This window comes from Mixophyes fleayi, chromosome 6, assembly GCF_038048845.1.
Source record: "Mixophyes fleayi isolate aMixFle1 chromosome 6, aMixFle1.hap1, whole genome shotgun sequence".
In the NCBI taxonomy this organism is placed as follows: domain Eukaryota; kingdom Metazoa; phylum Chordata; class Amphibia; order Anura; family Limnodynastidae; genus Mixophyes; species Mixophyes fleayi.
The window spans coordinates 43,005,926-43,024,596 of NC_134407.1; positions in this window are offsets into that span (position 1 = coordinate 43,005,926).

Genomic DNA, 18,671 nt, shown 5'->3' on the forward strand with positions numbered 1-18,671 from the left:
GTCTAAGCAAGTGGAACCAATTAATAAAACATGTGCAGCATTGTGGATTGTAATTCCTACAAACAGCTTGTGGGATATATTACAATGCAAGCAGTCAACCTGAAATGTCTATTAGGTGCATGTAACAGCAATAAAACATTAATAAATTATGTGACATGAAGATTTTAGACATTTTATAGCATGTATTTCAATGTCTCTATAATGTCTGCTTCTTAAGTGAACAAATAGAGGGTGATTTTACAGTAAAATTGCTCATTTGCATATGCACAAATATGCATCTGCCCACTAAATTTTTTCTCGTCTGTATTTTGAATTACGCGTATCTTAAGTTATATGCAGCTTTCAATCTAGTGTATAGATGTAACCAGAGTAAAAATGCAGAGATTTTCATCATCAGCTCGATAACTACACTTATTTTGCATCGGGACTCAGAATTAGAGAAGTGCGCAGTCCCCCGTGTATTGGTTTTGGTTCTAAACCCATCTTTGTGCTTTGGTTTTGGAGCTGAATTTAATTAAAAATTGTGTGTCATGGATTTTTAACTGTTTTTGTTCTGAAATGACTAACTATAGCATTAAATTCACAGTAATTTACAGTCTATTTACTAATGATCTCTTCACAACTGCCACCCCACAACTGAAATCGTTTGAGAAAATCGCTCAGGCATATAAAATGTGCAATTCCACCTTGTTACTACCTATTGCTGGGTGTGATACATGTTCAGTAGTTACATGATCGACATTTATATGGTTGACAACATAATGTAGACAGGGTTGGAAAGTTAACAATAATGACATTGACAGTATTGTTAGGACGATAATTGAAATATAGACAGTATTATTAGGTCGACAATTTAAATGTGAATTAGTGAAGTCAGAGAGTAGCTTGCCTGTGTTTGACTGTGAGCAGCACATCCATCAAAAAAAAATATTTCTGATTTCTAAATCAAAGTGTTTGATTGTGATAGCATTGTGTGAGGAGCAGTATCAAATTTGTACTAATAAGTGGACAAAAGACAGGGCGCTGTGTTTGACAGTAAAACCTAAATAAATCAAGACATTTTCTTACACAAACCAAAAGTATTAATTTGAATGATATTGTGTAGCAGGGTCTACATTGCAAGGTAACAGTCCCTTCTTTCCCTATCTCAAAGGGCATTCACATGGTGCGGGGGCAGATAGAAGTAGCTCCAACTTCAAGTAGCTTTACTCCTGTTGTCAATCATGGATTAGTCTATAGATCAGGAGTAAAGTACTTTTGTCTATACTAATACTGTTTCACCCTCTCCAAATAAAAAAGTTCAATGTGGGAAGAAAGTGTAAGAAAGGGCACTCCAAATCCAAAAACAACATTTGTCAATCTCAAAGAAAACATCAGCTCTTTGATGTAAGTGTTAAGGGAAAAGTTACTGATAAATGTGGGGATTTGTCTAAAAAATTAAAATAACATTCCCTACATCACATGTAGTAGCAAAAAAAGGCTCAGGGCATGCCCATGTTTTGCTAGAAGTGGTCTGGTTACACATGCTAGAATGCTTATTGGAAAATAGAGTGCCCAACATGGCCATGCATCTTCTGTAATTTATCCTGTACCACCATCTCGCACTGTCACCTCCAAAACAGCCACAACAGTGCATGAAAAGAACAATGATGCTGAAGAACAAATGGGCATTCACAGAATCCTGAGCAGAGGTTAGGGGTGTCCATGAGTGCTATATGTGAGTTTGAAAGTTCAGATTCTGACACTGTAATTATAGGGCAGGCTCTTTCCAAAATGTCTCCACAATTTGGAAATGCGAGGATGAGTAGAAATTATGATGATTTAGATGTAGAAAATGAGAATGCTCTTTTGAAGTATAAGCATAGTTTTCAACAACATTTAACATTTAAATTAAGTTTGGTATAATTTGGTTCGCAATGGCATGAGAACGTTTCTGGATTTATTTATGTAGCATTTGCACCTTGCGAACGCTAGTTATAATAATGTTAATTATAAATAATATTACTTTTCATACACCAAATAGCACGTCCAGAAAGGTCATAAAGGAACCAGTTTATACAGGTCTAGAGACGGGAGCCTGAGGAAGGACACCTGGCCACTTCAAAGAACAATGACCAGAGAAGTCAAACAATGGCACGTCCAGTTCTTGGGAGGTCATGACACATCGACCTATGAATGTGGACCTTAATACTGTAACTGTGTTTCTATGTGATGTCACTGATTTTTACAACTGTAGTGTGTATAAATTGTTCACCTCTGGCATTGGAAACCAGAGCGTTCTAATAAAAGCTTTTGTTAGTGCAAACAGGTGCAAGTGTTTGCATGACAAACTTTGCCTTATAATTTTTTGCAAATGTGCTTTGGAACCACAAGAATCACATCAGAGAATCTTTATTGCAATCAATAGATACGGACGTAACACCTTTCATAGATTTACTTGCTGCTATTGGCCAATGTGAATACATTACAAAGGTGCTAGCCAGATCACACATTTACAGTGGAATTTTAAACCCAGACTTGGGCTTTCAATTTCTCTTGAAAATATAAAGTATTCACTATTGAAAAAATGCTTAATTGTTGTAATAAAACATGTTTTCAGTCATTATCTTCTGTTATCGCAATCCTGAAATGGTGATAACAGAACAAGTATTGTGGCGGTACATGTTAAAGCTATCTCCGGAGAAACCCAGTGAATCTTAGGGCTATCGCTGGTGGCTTACCCTTGATGTATAGGGTGAAACACTATTTGTAGAGAAAAGCTTATTTGATGACCATAGGCCTCTTCATCCTGATAAATATATCCAGAAATATTACATTTAGAATTAAACATATGTCCTTATTAATGAACTATGAGTAGTGAATGTGAAGCCATTTGGAAAAAAATATTGAACTAGTTCTTCACACATTTAAAAGTTTCAAAAGTTCATCCATGGAGTCTGTTTCAACAAGTTCAAGGCTATTCAAAATGTCTTTCTAAACTTTTTGAAGTCTTTCTAAACTTTTTGACATCTATCAAGCATGTTCGTGGAATGTGGTTGACAGATGTGCAAGACACATTAGATATGACTGAAGCGCATTTTGACAATTAATTACCATGTTTCACATACAGGGCACATTTGACGAACACGTCCAGCAGCGGCATCTGCCATATAACTAAAGTCTGGGAAAGACATCTGCCGCAAATACACTTATAATGATTATGCAATAAGATTTGAATACATGCATTTTACATTAAACACACTAGTGTGTGTGCGTGCGTGTGTGTGTGTAAGAGACTATAGATTGCATGCTTCTCTGGGGCAGGTACTGATGTGAATGGTTAAATATCTCTGCAAAGAGCTGCATAATATGGTGGTTCTGTATAAATAAATATTTCCACTCTATAAAATAGGACTAGAAAGTTTTATTAAAGATTAATACTTCCATACTAGTTAAAAAAACAGCAACAGTATATGCATAGTATACTAATCATAATTAATGAGAACTAAAAATATATTACAGCAATTTGTCTGATGTAATTCATAACATGAACAGATTTGCTAAAGTCAGAATCAGCTCCATTTATGTATTTGTTGAAACAAAAATAAAGTAGTAATACAACAATAACTTTAGATTCAAAACAAGTAATCAGCTGTAAACATACTCAGAAGTATAAAGTTTGGGAATAATAACTATTTCATGTAGAGGAAATCCATTTGTAAGACTATTTATATTTTTGTAAGTATTTTTTCTTGTGACTTTTTTAACTGTTATATTTTACTTGGGGGGCAATATAAGGACAAATGGGCAAATTAATTATTTTTGTGATGGATCTTTGAATTAATAGATAACTTGTACAATCATCCAATATTAGCATAGCTGACAACTATCAGTGGTCTATAAATTGAAAATGACAGGGTTAATCCACTCTGACATGGCCATCCCCAGCCTGGAATAAGATATTGTAACATCATTGGGTTTCAATGGCAACCATGAAACAAATTATATATTTTACGTTTGGTTACATAGTGTTCATATTGAATGCTGTATATCTACTGTTCGACTCTTGAGATATAGGTACAGCAACCTTAATGAGTGGGTCCATAAGGAGCATGGATCCCGTTGCAGAAATTTCTTCTTCTCCCCACAGACAATCACATGCCACCTACTTGTTTAGTAAATACACTACATGGACATAAGTATGTGGACATCTGAACATCACATCCATATGTGCTTGTTGAGCATCTCATTCCAAAACCATGGGCAATAATATGAAGTTGATCCCCCGTTTGCTGCTATAACAACCTCCCCTTTTCTGGGAATTCTTTCCACTAGATTTTGGAATAAAGCTGTGGGGATTGGCAACCATTTAGCCACAATGGCATTAGTGATATTGGGCACTTTATTTAGACGATAAGGCCTGACTTGCAATTGGTGTTCCAATTCATCCTAAAGATGTTTGAAGGGGTTAAGGCCAGTGCTCTGAACATTGCAGTTAAAGTCTTTCACAATACAGGCATGGCCAAAAGTTTTGAAAATGACCCAAATATTATTTTGCACAAAGCCCGCTGCCTCAGTTTTTATGATGGCAATTTGTATATACTCCAGAATGTCATAAAGAGTCATCAGATGAATAGTAATTAATTTTAAAGTCCCTCATTGCCATGACAATGAAGTTTATCCCCAAAACAACATTTCCACTGCATTACAGCCCTGCCACAAAAGGACCAGCTGACATCAGGTTAGTGATTCTCTCGTTAACACAGGTTAGAATGTTGACAAGGACAAAGCTGGAGATCACTCTGTGATGCTGATTGAATTAAAATAACAGACTGGAAGATTTAAAAGGGGGGTGGTGCTTGAAATCATTGTTCTTCCTCTGTTAACCATGGCTATCTGCATTGAAACATGTGCAGTCATCATTGCTTTGCACAAAAAGTGCTTTACAGGCAAGAATATTGCCGCTAGCAAAATTTCACCTAAATCAACCATTTATAGGATCATCTAGAACTTCAAGTAGAGAGGTTCAATAGTTATGAAGAAGGCTTCAGGGAGCACAGGAACTTCAAGAAAGCACTAGAACCATATCCTAAAGTTGATTCAGCTGCGGGATCGAGGCACCACCAGTGCAGAGCTTACTCAGGAATGGCAGCAGGCAGGTATGAGTGCATCTGCATGCACAGTGTGGCAAAGAATTTTGGAGGATGGCCTGGTGTCAAGAAGGCTACTTATCTTCAGGAAAAACATCAGGGACAGACTGATATTCTGCAAAAGGTACAGGGATTGGACTGCTGAGGACTGGGGTTGAGGCATTTTCTCTGGTGAATCCCCTTTCAGATTGTTTGGGGCATCTGGAAAAACGCTTGTCCGCAGAAGGAAAGGTGAGCACTACCATCAGTCCTATGTGATGCCAACATTAAAGCATCCTGAGACCATTCATGTGTGGGGTTGCTTCTCAGTCAATGGCTCACTCACAATTTTGCCTAAGAACACAGCCATGAATAAAGACTGGTACCCATACATCCTCCAAGAGCAGCTTCTCCCAACTATCCAGAAACAGTTTGGTGAGGAACAATGCCTTTTCCAGCATGATGGAGGACCTTGCCATAAGGTAAAAGTGATAAATAAGTGGCTTGGAAATTAAAACATCAACATTTTGGGTCCATGGCCAGAAAATTACCCAGACCTTAATTCCATTGAGAACTTGTAGTCAATCCTCAAGAGGCAGCTGAACAAACAAAAACCCAAGGCAAGAATGGGCGGCCATCAGTCAGCATGTGGCCCAGAAGTTGATTGACAGCATGCCAGGGCAAATTGCAGAGGTCTTCAAAAAGAAGGGTCAACACTGCAAATATTGACTCTTTGCATAACCTTAATGTGATTGTCAATAAAAGCCTTTGACAGTTATGAAATGCTTGGAATTTTACTTCAGTATACCATAGTAACTTTTGACAATAATGTCTAAAAACACTGAGGCAGCAAACTTTGTGAAAATCAATACTTGTGTCATTCTTAAAACTTTTGGCCATTACTGTAAACTCAGGAAACCATTTTTGGATTGACCTTGCTTTTTGTAAGAAAGTGCCTACCTGAAACTATTGCCACAAAGTTGGAAACACACAATTTTCTAAAATATCATTGTATTGGTAGCATTAAGAGTTCTCTTTACATGAAAAACAGCCCTAGGTCATATTTTCACCTCCACCAAACTCTACAGTTGGCAGTACACATTCGGTAGGAAGCTTTCACCTGGCATCCACCAAATCCAAAGAACAGTTCCTGTGCTGATGTTCCATCCAGAAGTAGTTTGGAACATCGTATGAGCAGTGTTGGAACTAGGGCGTGATTTAGTAGAGCCTCACTTACACATGTGATTGGTGGGCTCTGCCCACTCCATTACTGTATATGTGTGTCCGGCAGACAAAAGGCAGGCAGAGTATGTTGCCAGTCACTTTAATTGTGGTTATAACTGCCACTAGGCACATACATGTAGTGTGTTGCTGCAGACACCCAACCTCTCCTTGTGGGGGTGGTGGACAATTTCCCTGATTGCACCTCTCTCGGTCCATGACTAATGGTAAGTGTAGCAATTGAAGACAGAAGATATTCACATTCTTTGGCATTTGGCAGTCTTGTTCTGTGAGCTTGTGTGGCTTACAGCTTTGCGGCTGAGCTGTTGTAGATAATAGTCATTTGCACTTCAAAGTAACAGCACTTACAGTTGACCAGGGCAGATATAACAGGGCAGAAATTTGATTGACTAATGTGTTGAAAAATGGCATCATTTGATACTGCCACATTGAAAGTCACTGAGGTTTTCAGTACAACCTATTCTACTGCTCATGTTTGACTATGGAGAATGCATGGCTGTATGCTTCATTTTATACACCACATAGCAATTTGTGTGGTTAAAATGACCAAACATACTAGTTACGGGTGTCCACATATTTTGGACATGTAGCGTAGCACTTGTTCGATAGATACACAGTACATGCGGGAGCCAGGACCTGTGAAGTTGGCTGCACAACTTATTTTACATATAGCAGACAATGCGGGCAATCACAGTGCTGATTGGCTGTTTTGATACAATGAACTACAATAGCCACTCAAACCTTATTTTACTTTAGCAACGCCCTTTTAACTGCTGACATTCATTGAACCAAAGCAGGCAGTACACGCATTGGCTGCACTGTCTGCAATTTATGAATGACTTCCTGCTGCTGATATCACATATACCACCCTGGCCACACTGAGTATGTACTGCAAACTAGTTGGACCCAGTTACTGGTGGGGCATGGCCACCTGCCCCTTGGCTCACTGACTCAATTGGTCCTGCATAAAACACAGTCGCTGACACTCTCCCACCTCTCGGTGATCCTGCATATAGTAGTAGATACTCGTCTATGGGAGACTGTGTTTATTGAATTTTGGATGCAAAGCCCTCCCCTTGCTACAGACTGTAATTCTTGATGTTTAAATCTAGATATGCTGTTTATTTCCTTGTTTATTCAACCACAATTGCTAAAAGAAAAAGAATCCAGCATTTTATCATTGCTAGTTTGACATCTTTCAAGGATTTCAAGGATTTTTTTCAAGGATTTTTTCTCCTTATTCAGACATCTGTGTTAGTGACTTTTTTCACATCTATCCACAGTACTTTGGTTCCATCTAGGGCATACTTACACAGAACATTGAAGTATGAATTATTTCCTTGTTCATTGTTGGCTTCTTTGCCCTTAAAAAATTACTCATTTATAAACTATCACAGGTCTATATTTAAATTCAGAGGTGTCATTCAGTCCCCTTTTCATTCATACACATTTCAATATTCCTTTTGTCATGTTACTTAAGGTTCAAAGTGTATATTGCATGTTCTTCAGGAAGAATGTTAAATTTGCAATAATGAATTATATATTGCATAATATATCTTGTAATGTACATTATAAGGATATTGCAAGTCACTAACATGTAAAGAACCTTTAAAATGTGTTTTTAATGCAGATTTGATAGGCTTATAATTCAAATTCAATACAAATTACATCAGGATTTTATGCACCATGCTGTATACATTGGTTTCACAAAAAAGGTAATGGAGCCAGTAATTCTAAACTCCAAAATACTAAAAAAAGTAACTCGAAATATGAATTACTTTAAAAAGTTAGCACTTACTTTTATACCAGGGTTGGTAGGGAGAATATATAACAAAAGAAAATGTATTGTTTTCACACATTATATTGTATCTAACACCTTTTTAATGGACAACATGGCTCAGAAAAGTTTGAGAGGGGGCACTAGTCACAGAATTTTATAAATTACATTGCAATCATGGATGGGTATAATGATTGGTTACTGGCTTATACTGAGTGAAAGCATCCAATGTTGGACTGGAATTTGAAGGGCCTACCAAAGAAACCATGGATAGTCATAGATTTATTTCACCTTGCTCTTCCTCTGCCTCCCCTCTCTGTCTTGCCTCACACTGGTTCCATTTCCCCTAAAGAATCCTTTTTAAATTCCTCACCTGTAAGGCCCTCTCCCACTCCACTGCCGCTTATATCTCTAATCTCCTCTGCATTCAAAGTTACGCCAGTTCCCTGCGATCGGCCAATGACCATTGCCTCGTCTCCACTCTGATCACCTCATCCTACACCAGAATTTAAGATTTCTCCCGAGCTACCCCCCTCTACTGGAACAACCTACCTCGCTCTATCGGACTGTCCCCTAACCTGTGTACCTTAAAATGGGCACTTAAAACTCATCTGTTCCTCAAAGCATACCAGCCATCCACCTAACGTCCCCTGTTACTGTATGCTCTTCTCTTGCACCTGATTTCCTCCACTGACTCCCTTGTGTGCCTGCTGTGTTGTTGCCCTCTTTTAGTATGCAAGCTCTTACAAGCAGTGCCCTCTTCCCTCCTGTCTCAATACAGTGCCACGGCTAACTGGCATGCTGCTGAAGTAGGAGTGATCATTCTGTAGAGGTGGCAGCTATTACTAATATCTAGTAAGTGCTAACTAATAGGACTCCTCTTTCTACAATCCTTCCATAGTCCACAGTAAATCTATATACAAGAAAATGCCAGGTCAGGGACACCTTAAACATTTATTAAGCCTGTGTGCAATAGTAGCCCTTGGACTCCATCCCATATGTGGCAAAGGAAGAATGATGGGGGGAGAGAAGTGGGGAGTGGGGAGAGCATATGTGACATATGCTCTTCCATCATTCAGTACTTGCTACATGTTCCTTTATACTGTGGTGTCAGCTGGAGAAAGGTTCTGGTCTTATCTATAGCTCCCACATCTGCTGTTATATGTGGGTAGGATCCCTGAGCATGACTGCCACTGACGATGTTACTGGTGGCTCTGCACAGACCAACCATATCATAGGACAGTGTAGCTCCATAGGACTCTGCAACAGTTAAAAGCTCTTGGTAGAGCAGCATAAGTGGAACTGTCTGACTGTCCTGACTGTCCCTGAAGTTAAGACAAAGTCCTGACTGTGTGAAACAATTCGCCAAATTAGGACTGGCTCACTAAAATCCGGAGAGTTAGGAAACTGAGATGTTCCTACCTAATGGTTCATGCAATTTTCACTACCTGCTGTGACTGGTAAGCTCTGAATGTGTCTGAATCCTGGAATGTTGTAGCCCTGTTTGGAAAATAAATACATTCTATGTGTCCTTCTCCCCAGTCAGCCCTGGCATTAAATAAATAGCATTCAAATTAAATAAATAGGAATATTTCCCCTCAAGCAGCCCTGACATTTAATCAATAACACTCACATTTAATAAATAAGAATTATTCCGACCTAACTAGCCCTGTCATTAAGTTAGTAGTGCCCATTTTAAAGAGTCTCTACATTTAATAAAAAGAGACCCCATGTAAAGTTAATATCCACCACCTGCTGCTATGTTAAATAAACATCCCTCACATTATATAAATAGCTCCGTACATTACATTAATAGTCCTTACTAGTCACTGCATTGCATTGCTAGTCCCTCTACATAACCTTAATACCCGACTATAAATTATTTTACATTAATATCCTCCCTCCAACAAGACATTAATATCCCACCATCACACTTATCTATCTACATATCTATCTGCATAGTCTGGATAGAGGGTTGTTGGACCATGTAGAGGAGGGGGAGGGTGGAGCAAAAAGAAAGGGAAAAACAAGAGGGGAAAGAAGGGAGCCCTGGACTGACAGTAATAAGATCTGAGAACTGAGTCAATAAGGGAAGGGCACTGACCCCTCATTGACAGCAGCAGGAAAATAATAGGGTGGCTGGACCCTGGGTAAGGCCAGTCACCAGGAAGTAGCAAAATTCTCAGCCTGCCCGGACCAGGGCCTCAGGCTCTCCTCTCTTTAGAAAACAAGCACCTAGACATGGACTGCAAGCTTTGCTGGGATTTCCCCAGCACCCCACAGTGGGCAGGTTAAAGCCTAAACATACCTATTTAGTAGGGCATAATCACAGGCTTTAGTTGCAAAGGACAGCACACCCTGAAATAACCGATCATGTTTATTTATAGCGGGTTAGAAAAACGAGCACTCTAACCTGTCATTAATGTGTTATAGCCACTTCTGAGCCAACTATATTATGACTGCATATATTATATAAATTTTGAGGGAACATTAATGAAAAAGATGAAGCAACAGTGGAACCAGGGCATATGCTTTCCTATGGCAAAATATGGAATTTAAATGCATCATCTCCTCTTGTAGTAACGGTAATTGTTTGTACAAGTGTTTTGACAGCCACCTGCGAGTGTATATTTCTGTGTGAAAAGTAAATGTGCTTGCAGCTGTTTTAAAATCAAACCAAGCAGTAGTGAAGCAATGGAACTCATTACCTATTGGATTGATTTTCATTTTGCCTTTCATGTAGAAATCAAAATAACAATTAAAAAATATTTCCACATTTTATTAACATTTTGCTTCGACATAAACATGGCAGCTGTAAAATAGTAACTTGACACCAACAATAACAAAATAAGCACTACATCAATAGGTTTTAAATTCCCCCTTTGCGCCACTGAAGATGTATGTCACGTCTCATATGGAAAGGGGATATGTGTACATGCAAATACAGTACATCATTTAAAAAGACTGCTATCCTTGCCCTTTACAAAATCCTAAAGTAGTTAACAACGTGTTAAGCAGGTACCTAGTAATTAAATGTGCACTTTGATATGACAGCAAGTTGTTTTTAAATGTTACTGTTTAAAATGTTTCATAGAAATGAAAAATAAGGTCACAGCAATATATCATAATAAAAAATGCAGGCTTTTTAGCTAATTATAAAATGTGTAAATAATTGTTCCGAGATAATATAATTATCAAGAGATTGCCTTCCATGGAGATTGTCTGTAATAGTTCATTTGTCTGCTTTAGAAATATCATTTTTGCCTTTTATAACTTTTTAGCAACATTTTGTGCCATATTCCCAAAATCATTATCATTATCAATGAAAGGGTAATTTATACTCTCTTTGAATGGTTTTATTCATGTTGATCAACTTGATGATTACTGCCATATCTTTATTGTTTTTTTAAAAAAAGAATTAAATAAATACATGAATACATTTCAATAATGGTGCTATCCCCTGAGCTAGTTACTGTAATTAAATGACCAGCGATGTTCGGAGAACGCACACCTGCAGTATGTCCTATAAAATTGTACTCCTCCATTCCTATAGAAACTACTTGCAAACTGAGCTGAATAAGGAACAATTACATCACATCAAACCAAAAATGTATCTAACCAATGAGTACATTGTAACCCTTTGAAGATGTATATTACACATGGTACTAGTGATAAAGAGTTCATTAATATAAACTCATTGACCCTGATCTAGAGTAGGGTGCCATTTGTGGCCTTAATGTACACTTAAAATTGCAAAATGTGAATATTGAGTTGCAGGCGTTTTAAGACACATGCCACTGTAATACTAGCTAAGTGTTCATCCGAATCGAGATAAGCTTTTATGCTGCAGTAAAGATACGCAAATCTTCCTCGTCAACTTGATGGTAATAATTGATGTTTAATTAAAATGAACCCAAAAAATATTTTAAAAAGTAGGAGCCCATACCCCCATAAGAATAGCTAAGACCATTTCTTATAACCTGGGCTGGTTAATAGTAGTGCTGGAGGACACGTGTTTGCTATCCTCCTGCAAAAGCAGTAATCAGCATCAGGCTATGCCAAGCTTTGCCGATTAAACTATAACAGAGATATCCACAACATTGCATACTCTGTCATAATGTGAACTAGCCCCAGCCTGGTAAACACAGGGTGAAATTCGCAAAGGAAGGCAGGCCCAGGAAAAATAACACCAAACCCCCTGCCTCAGACCAAATACCTCTGCGTTAAATAGCCATTTGGGTGGTGGGTTAAGTGATCATACTTAGTCCTGCATCCGGGTTTTCTAAGGCGACCACAGTGCTCCACAGCGCGGTACAGTAGGGAAGACAAGGACATACATAAAACAAAACATACATAAAACAAGAACAGACAAGGCAGACAAAATTAATGGAGACATGAAAACAAAGAGTATGGAGGACCCTGCTCTTTAGAGAACTTACATTCTAAAGGGAAGAGGGCACAGCTGAAACAATAGGAGCGAGTGTGGCTCAGAGTGGAGATTGGGATAATTGTGAGGGTGCATTAGTGTGAATAGTGTTATCGAGGTTAAAGTCACCTCTAAAAAAGAGATGGGTTTTCAAAGAGCATCTAAAGATTTGAAGGCTGTGGGAAAGTCTGTTTTGCTCACACAATCAAATTGGTGGTACAGAACTTTTTCAAAAAATGACAATGACATGCAGGATATGCTGTCTGTGTCCCAAAATATATAGGGTCGTTTTCGGGATTCTGCAACAGCATGTAGAAGAATGCAGCAGCTGCATGAAGAATAGAATTTAGGGGGAATGTACTTTAGTCCAATGCAGTGGAGAATAATTTCCATGTTGTGCAAGGTGCTGAAACCACTCGAAGTAGTCACCTGTGAAGAGAGTGCAGACACTGTTAAATTGAGTCAAGTTATTCCCTTAATTAGACTTTTTGAAAAGCAGCAAGAGAAATTGAAGGAGGAAATTAAACAAAGCAATTCCGCAAATTATGTTAGACTTCTAGATTAAGAACTTTATTCACTTCACCAGGATCCAAGAGTTATAACATCTTGAAATTGGATCATTGCATTTTGTCAACTGTGATTGATCCTAGGTTTAAGAGCTTTGTCTTCTCTTTCTTTCCAACTGACCCAAATCACAAGAAATGCAATGAGCTTCTGGTCAGCAAGCAGACAGTTCAAGTGGTACATGACACAATGATGGCTCCTCCTTCAGTTTCTTTGGAAATTGCAGCTAGGATAAAACTTAGCTTTCCCAAGACACCCAGTGTTGATGCACATGAGTCAGCACAACATTTTGACATTTGGCCTGGTCTAAAAGAATTACCCCAAAATTGTGACAGCTCTTTCGTAAAATAAACTACAAAATTCATGTGGAAGGCCAGTGCCGGCAATTACATCAAAGTACACAGACTTCTGTGATGGTGGATTCCAGCGGGGCTGAATAAATATTGTTTGAGGATGATGTACACACTGATGAGGGTGAATATGATGACAGTGTAGATTGCAGATGCTGAGATCTAGCTGAGAGAAGAGAGCTAGCTGATGCTGGTATGCTTGGTAATATTTTGGGGAGAATGGCATGTTGGCAATTTTATGTTTTTCTACAGTAACCTTTCACCTTTATTAGAGAGGTGTTTTTTTCTTTAAAAAGGTACAAGCTTTTTATTTACATTTTTGTTTCCCTGACTTAAAACCACTATGCACTTGGACATAGGCTTTAGCACATGATGTAGAGGGATTATCTTCATGACTGAGACTGGAGAGTAACAAGAACAATGCCACCCGTCCTGTTTCTGTATGAGCTATGGCACAGTAGAATGTCACTGGAGACTTTTAAGAACACTGACAGCCCTATTATTACAACTTCTGCTTCAGCACTGAACCCTGCCACCTCTCCTGTTTCTGAGTGAGCTATAGTACAATAAAATGTAACTGCTGATTTAGATCAAGACTGCCAGCCCTATTATTTCTATTGCAGCAATGACAATTAACGGAGTTCTCGTCTTTGTGCTTCCCCTATATAACACAGTACGATGTGACTACATATTTAGAAGACCAAGCCTGTCAGACCTATTATTTCTATTTTAGCAGTGGCAATTAGCAATGGAGCAATGAAGCTCTCCAGAATGTCACTTGAGACTTTGAAGAACACTGCTACCCCTCCTCTTTCTTTTCTACCTATGACACTGCCCAACTGCTTTAGAGAATGTCAAGAACTGTGCTACCCCTTCTGTGTCCCTCTGTGAAATGATGCCAGATTGCTGTGTAGGGCGGTACTTATAGAATCCAAAACTTGCGAGATCCGACGACGTAAGAATGACGTTTTGCCTTATTTTCAATTCCAAGGGTGTGCGAAAGTACCTTGCTGGCTCGGCTCGGTACTTGGGTCTGCTAAGTTCAGATGTGTACGGTTCTCTGGGAACTGACACTGAGCATCTCCAATTTAAAGGGTGCAAATATGCACATGGACAAACCATGTTGTGATGCAAGGGGTTCAAATGCAATTTTTTGTTTGTTTGTAGGGAAAATGTTGCCCGTTTTTGCATGTAACACACATATACTGGGTAGCTCTGTTTTTACGCAGCAATTTAAATTTGAGCAAGTATATTAGGTTAACCAAAATAGACAAAAAGATCATGCACTTAAGAGAGAAGGGATTAATCTATCTCTTTAAAAGAAAAATCTTTTGAATATTTTATTATGCATGGTTCCTCTCTGTGTTTCTGCTTAATGACCCAATGCCAAGTCTCTCCAATTAAAACACAAAAACAAAATCAAGAATAGCGCTGAGTTGTGGCACATACAGAATCGTTATTACACTAGTTAAAATAAGAGCAAAATAAAAAACCCTCTTAGATTCAATTATGGCAAACATTTACAATTTGGAGAACCAGCTTAGTCAATCAGCATAATTTCTTAACACAAATTCAAACTAAAACTAATTATAAGCATCTTAAAAACTAATTACCTTAATTTTTAAGGTTGATCCCTCTGTATTCCTGTGTAGATAAATAAATTAACCATAAATTGCCAAAATAATGTAACAGATTGGAGCGTTAATAACATATACAGTCCAAACTACAATGTCATACTCGTGAATGCAGAACTAATTGTTTTACAATAAACTTTATTTAATCTGTTCCACACTTAATCTTTTTAGAAAATGGGAGAATATTTCCTTCTAAGTCATACTACTATAATGATGTAATAGTATATTCCCTTTCCTCAACTTAAAAATGTATAAAACCCACTATATTTATATATATATATATATATATATATATATATATATATGGATTTTTCTACAATATTATCTATCTACTTTCAGCCCACAAATTGTCCAGATGGTATAAACAAATCCAAACCATAAGAACCCAAAATAATCGCATTAGACTCAGGATCCTTTTTAGGGTTTTATAGGCAATATTGCGTTTAATAAATAGGGATCACAAAAAACATATTGTGTTCTGTAAATATGTCATATAAACAAATGGCAGTCAAAATGTATTCCTTTCAGAGAGAATATTTAGCTGTAAAGTAGTGAGTTCTTTATTAGATAGATTACAAATAAATTTTAATTTTAATTTATTTTCTGTCTTTTTTATTTCCTGTTCGCTCTTTCTCCTCTAAGAGTCTTGACATGTTCAGAGTTTTGGGATACAGATTTTCAAATGGATTCTGAGCTATGAATGGTTCCCAACTGCCATCCCTCTCTAAAAAAAACCCAACAGATCTCTGATGGTCATAATGAGATTTAGGTCTCACTCCCTTTTTAGAAGGAGATGACTATTTCCTCACGTGGCATCTCTTCTGGTAAAAATATGATATATTGCAGATATTTCTTGGGAATTTATTATGGATTGTTCCATTATGAGTATTTCCTACAGTCTGATATCTCTGAGAATTTATCTTTCATTATTTTCAGATCATAACTTGTTGGTAATTCCTAAGATCCCTTGTAAAGTTTCTCTTTTGTTTCAATTATTTTGTTACAATTGCTCCCAAATGTAAAGTACTATGGAATCTGCTGGTGCTATATAAATAAATGTTGATGATGATGACGATGATGATGATCAATTCCTTCAATACCAATAAGAGGGAGAAGAAGGCCTAATTTGAAAGGTACAATTGTAGTGGGCTATGTTGTTATGGAAGCCTATTAATATCATGTCTGAACTTTCAGTTTGTGAGAAACTTGATTAATTGTGGAGTGATCATCTATGGCTTGCACAGCTGTGAGACACCAGTGCATGGTGTCTTACAGCTGAATATTTTGTGTGCAGGGAATTCCTGCTAAGGAACAACTTGTGATATATGGGGACCTGCCGGCATTATTTCATCTGTGAAGATTGTCTGTTACTACTATGGATATACCAGGATTTCCACTATGGGAATTATTGTACCTAAGCAGACTGATATGTCTCAAATTGTTTAGCCATCTAGATAATTCTTAACTCCTCTTTCTGTGATTTATTACTTAATAGACTGGAGACATGATTTCCTTCATTATAAAGGTTGAAGTCCCTTTTACACTTTTTCAGGGTATAGAGATCGATCTTTCTTTTTAATGATGTATTGCGAAATGTGATAATATTGTGAAATCTAAGTTTTTAATAAACTATGATATTATTACTTTGGTGTGGTTATACTGACAGTGTGTTGAGTACATCAAAGCAATTTTTCTCAGTAGTTATCTTTCCTCACGGATCTCTCTGCACTCCCTCATAAATATATTTCTTAAGAGAGAAGGGATTGCTCTATCATAAAAAAAGAAATATATTTTATTTATTTATTATGTGTGGTTCGCCTCTGCTGCTGTTCAATGGGACAAACAGTCAAAACTGTTTCAGAGTTCTAGTACACGTGGCATCAGTAAAAAGACGTGTTAAAATAAGAGCAATTTAAAGACCTCTTCGATTCAATTAAGGCAAGAGTATGGACAACTGGTATAAGCAATCATCTTGATTTATAAACACAAATTAAAATGAAAAATAGCAATAAATATTCCACAGGAAAAATATATGTAACATTAAGATACAAAAGGGCTTGTTAATAAAGTGTCTCTACTCAAGCAATGGTGAGGATACTATCACAAAATGTACTTTTTACCTGGATCAGGTGAATTTGAGAAAACCCCTTAAGCAGTAAAGGCTCCTCAATTCTTGAATTAATATTCTGTAGTCTGTCATGCAGACTCATTACCTGCTCACCTTTCCGTTTACAGAACTTTTTGTGGAATTCCCTCCCTCGCACTTTCCTCTAGTCTTCAAGAGTTCTCTGTAAACCCACCTTTTCAGGAAAGCTTAAAAAAATTCCTCAACCACCCTCTTAACTGTCCTAGGTTACCCTATTACTACCCTTTACACAGTTCACACAAGACTACAAAGCTTTGATCAACATTGCTGTGTGACTATATCATATAGCCTATTAAGCACTTTTTACCTTTGCAATCTGGCTGGACCAATTTGCAACAAGTAGCACTTAACCTCAGATATCAAACTCCTATTGGTCTAAAGTTTGTAAGCTTACGAGCAGGAGTTTCTTACCTTTCTGCTTGTCTATATTATCAAGTATTGTTTTATTACTGTTTTTGTTCCCAGTTATAAAGAGCTACGGAATTTGTTGGCACATATAAATAAATGATGATGATGATATGATAAATTTTGCACCTCCACACCCCCATTTTGTCATATGACTTCCTACATTTAAATCAATTTTTGCCACTATATAAATCAGTGACTCAAATTATTGGATGCTTAAGTATGGATGAACCACAATATAAAAACTATTGTCAGTGGAAGGGCTGAATATTCTGCTTAATGCCTGGCATGTATTTAGAAAAAGTGAATTAAGTTTTTATAATATTATTTGCAGCAGTTGAATGCCATAGAAACTGTAGATGTCAAGGAAATAAACAGACATTATTATGCCCAATCAATTTTCTAGTCTACTAACATGACATTTTTGAAAAGTACACATTTGTCAAAGTCTATAGAGATATTGGCAAACAATTATAATCTAAAATGTAATACAAAAGACAGAGATATTGTGCAAAATAGTGCCACATTTTTTGATTGGTGCTTACTTATACTGATGTTAGTACTGTTAGGTCTTCTGTAATCACCGTAGTCTACTGCCAACAAAACATTCACCGATCATCCGGAACATTAAAACCACTGACAAGTGAAGTGAATAACATTGATTATCTCGTTACAATGGTACCTGTCGAGGGGTGGGATATATTATGCAGAAAGTCAACAATCAGTTCTTACAGTTGATGTGTTGGAAGCAGGAAAAATGAGCAAGTGGAAGGATCTCAGTGACTTTGACAATTGGCTAAATAACTGGGTCAGAGCATCTTGAAAATCTCAGGTCTTGTGGGTTTTTTCAGTATGCAGTGGCTAGTACCTACCAAAAGTCACCCAAGGAAGGACAGTCGGTGAACACACATGCAGTGCATCACAGCTTTTCAGCTGCATGGAGCTGTGCAGCTGTACATGGGTCAGAGAGCCCATGCTGAACCCTGTTCACTGACAAAAGCAACTTCATGGGCACGTGA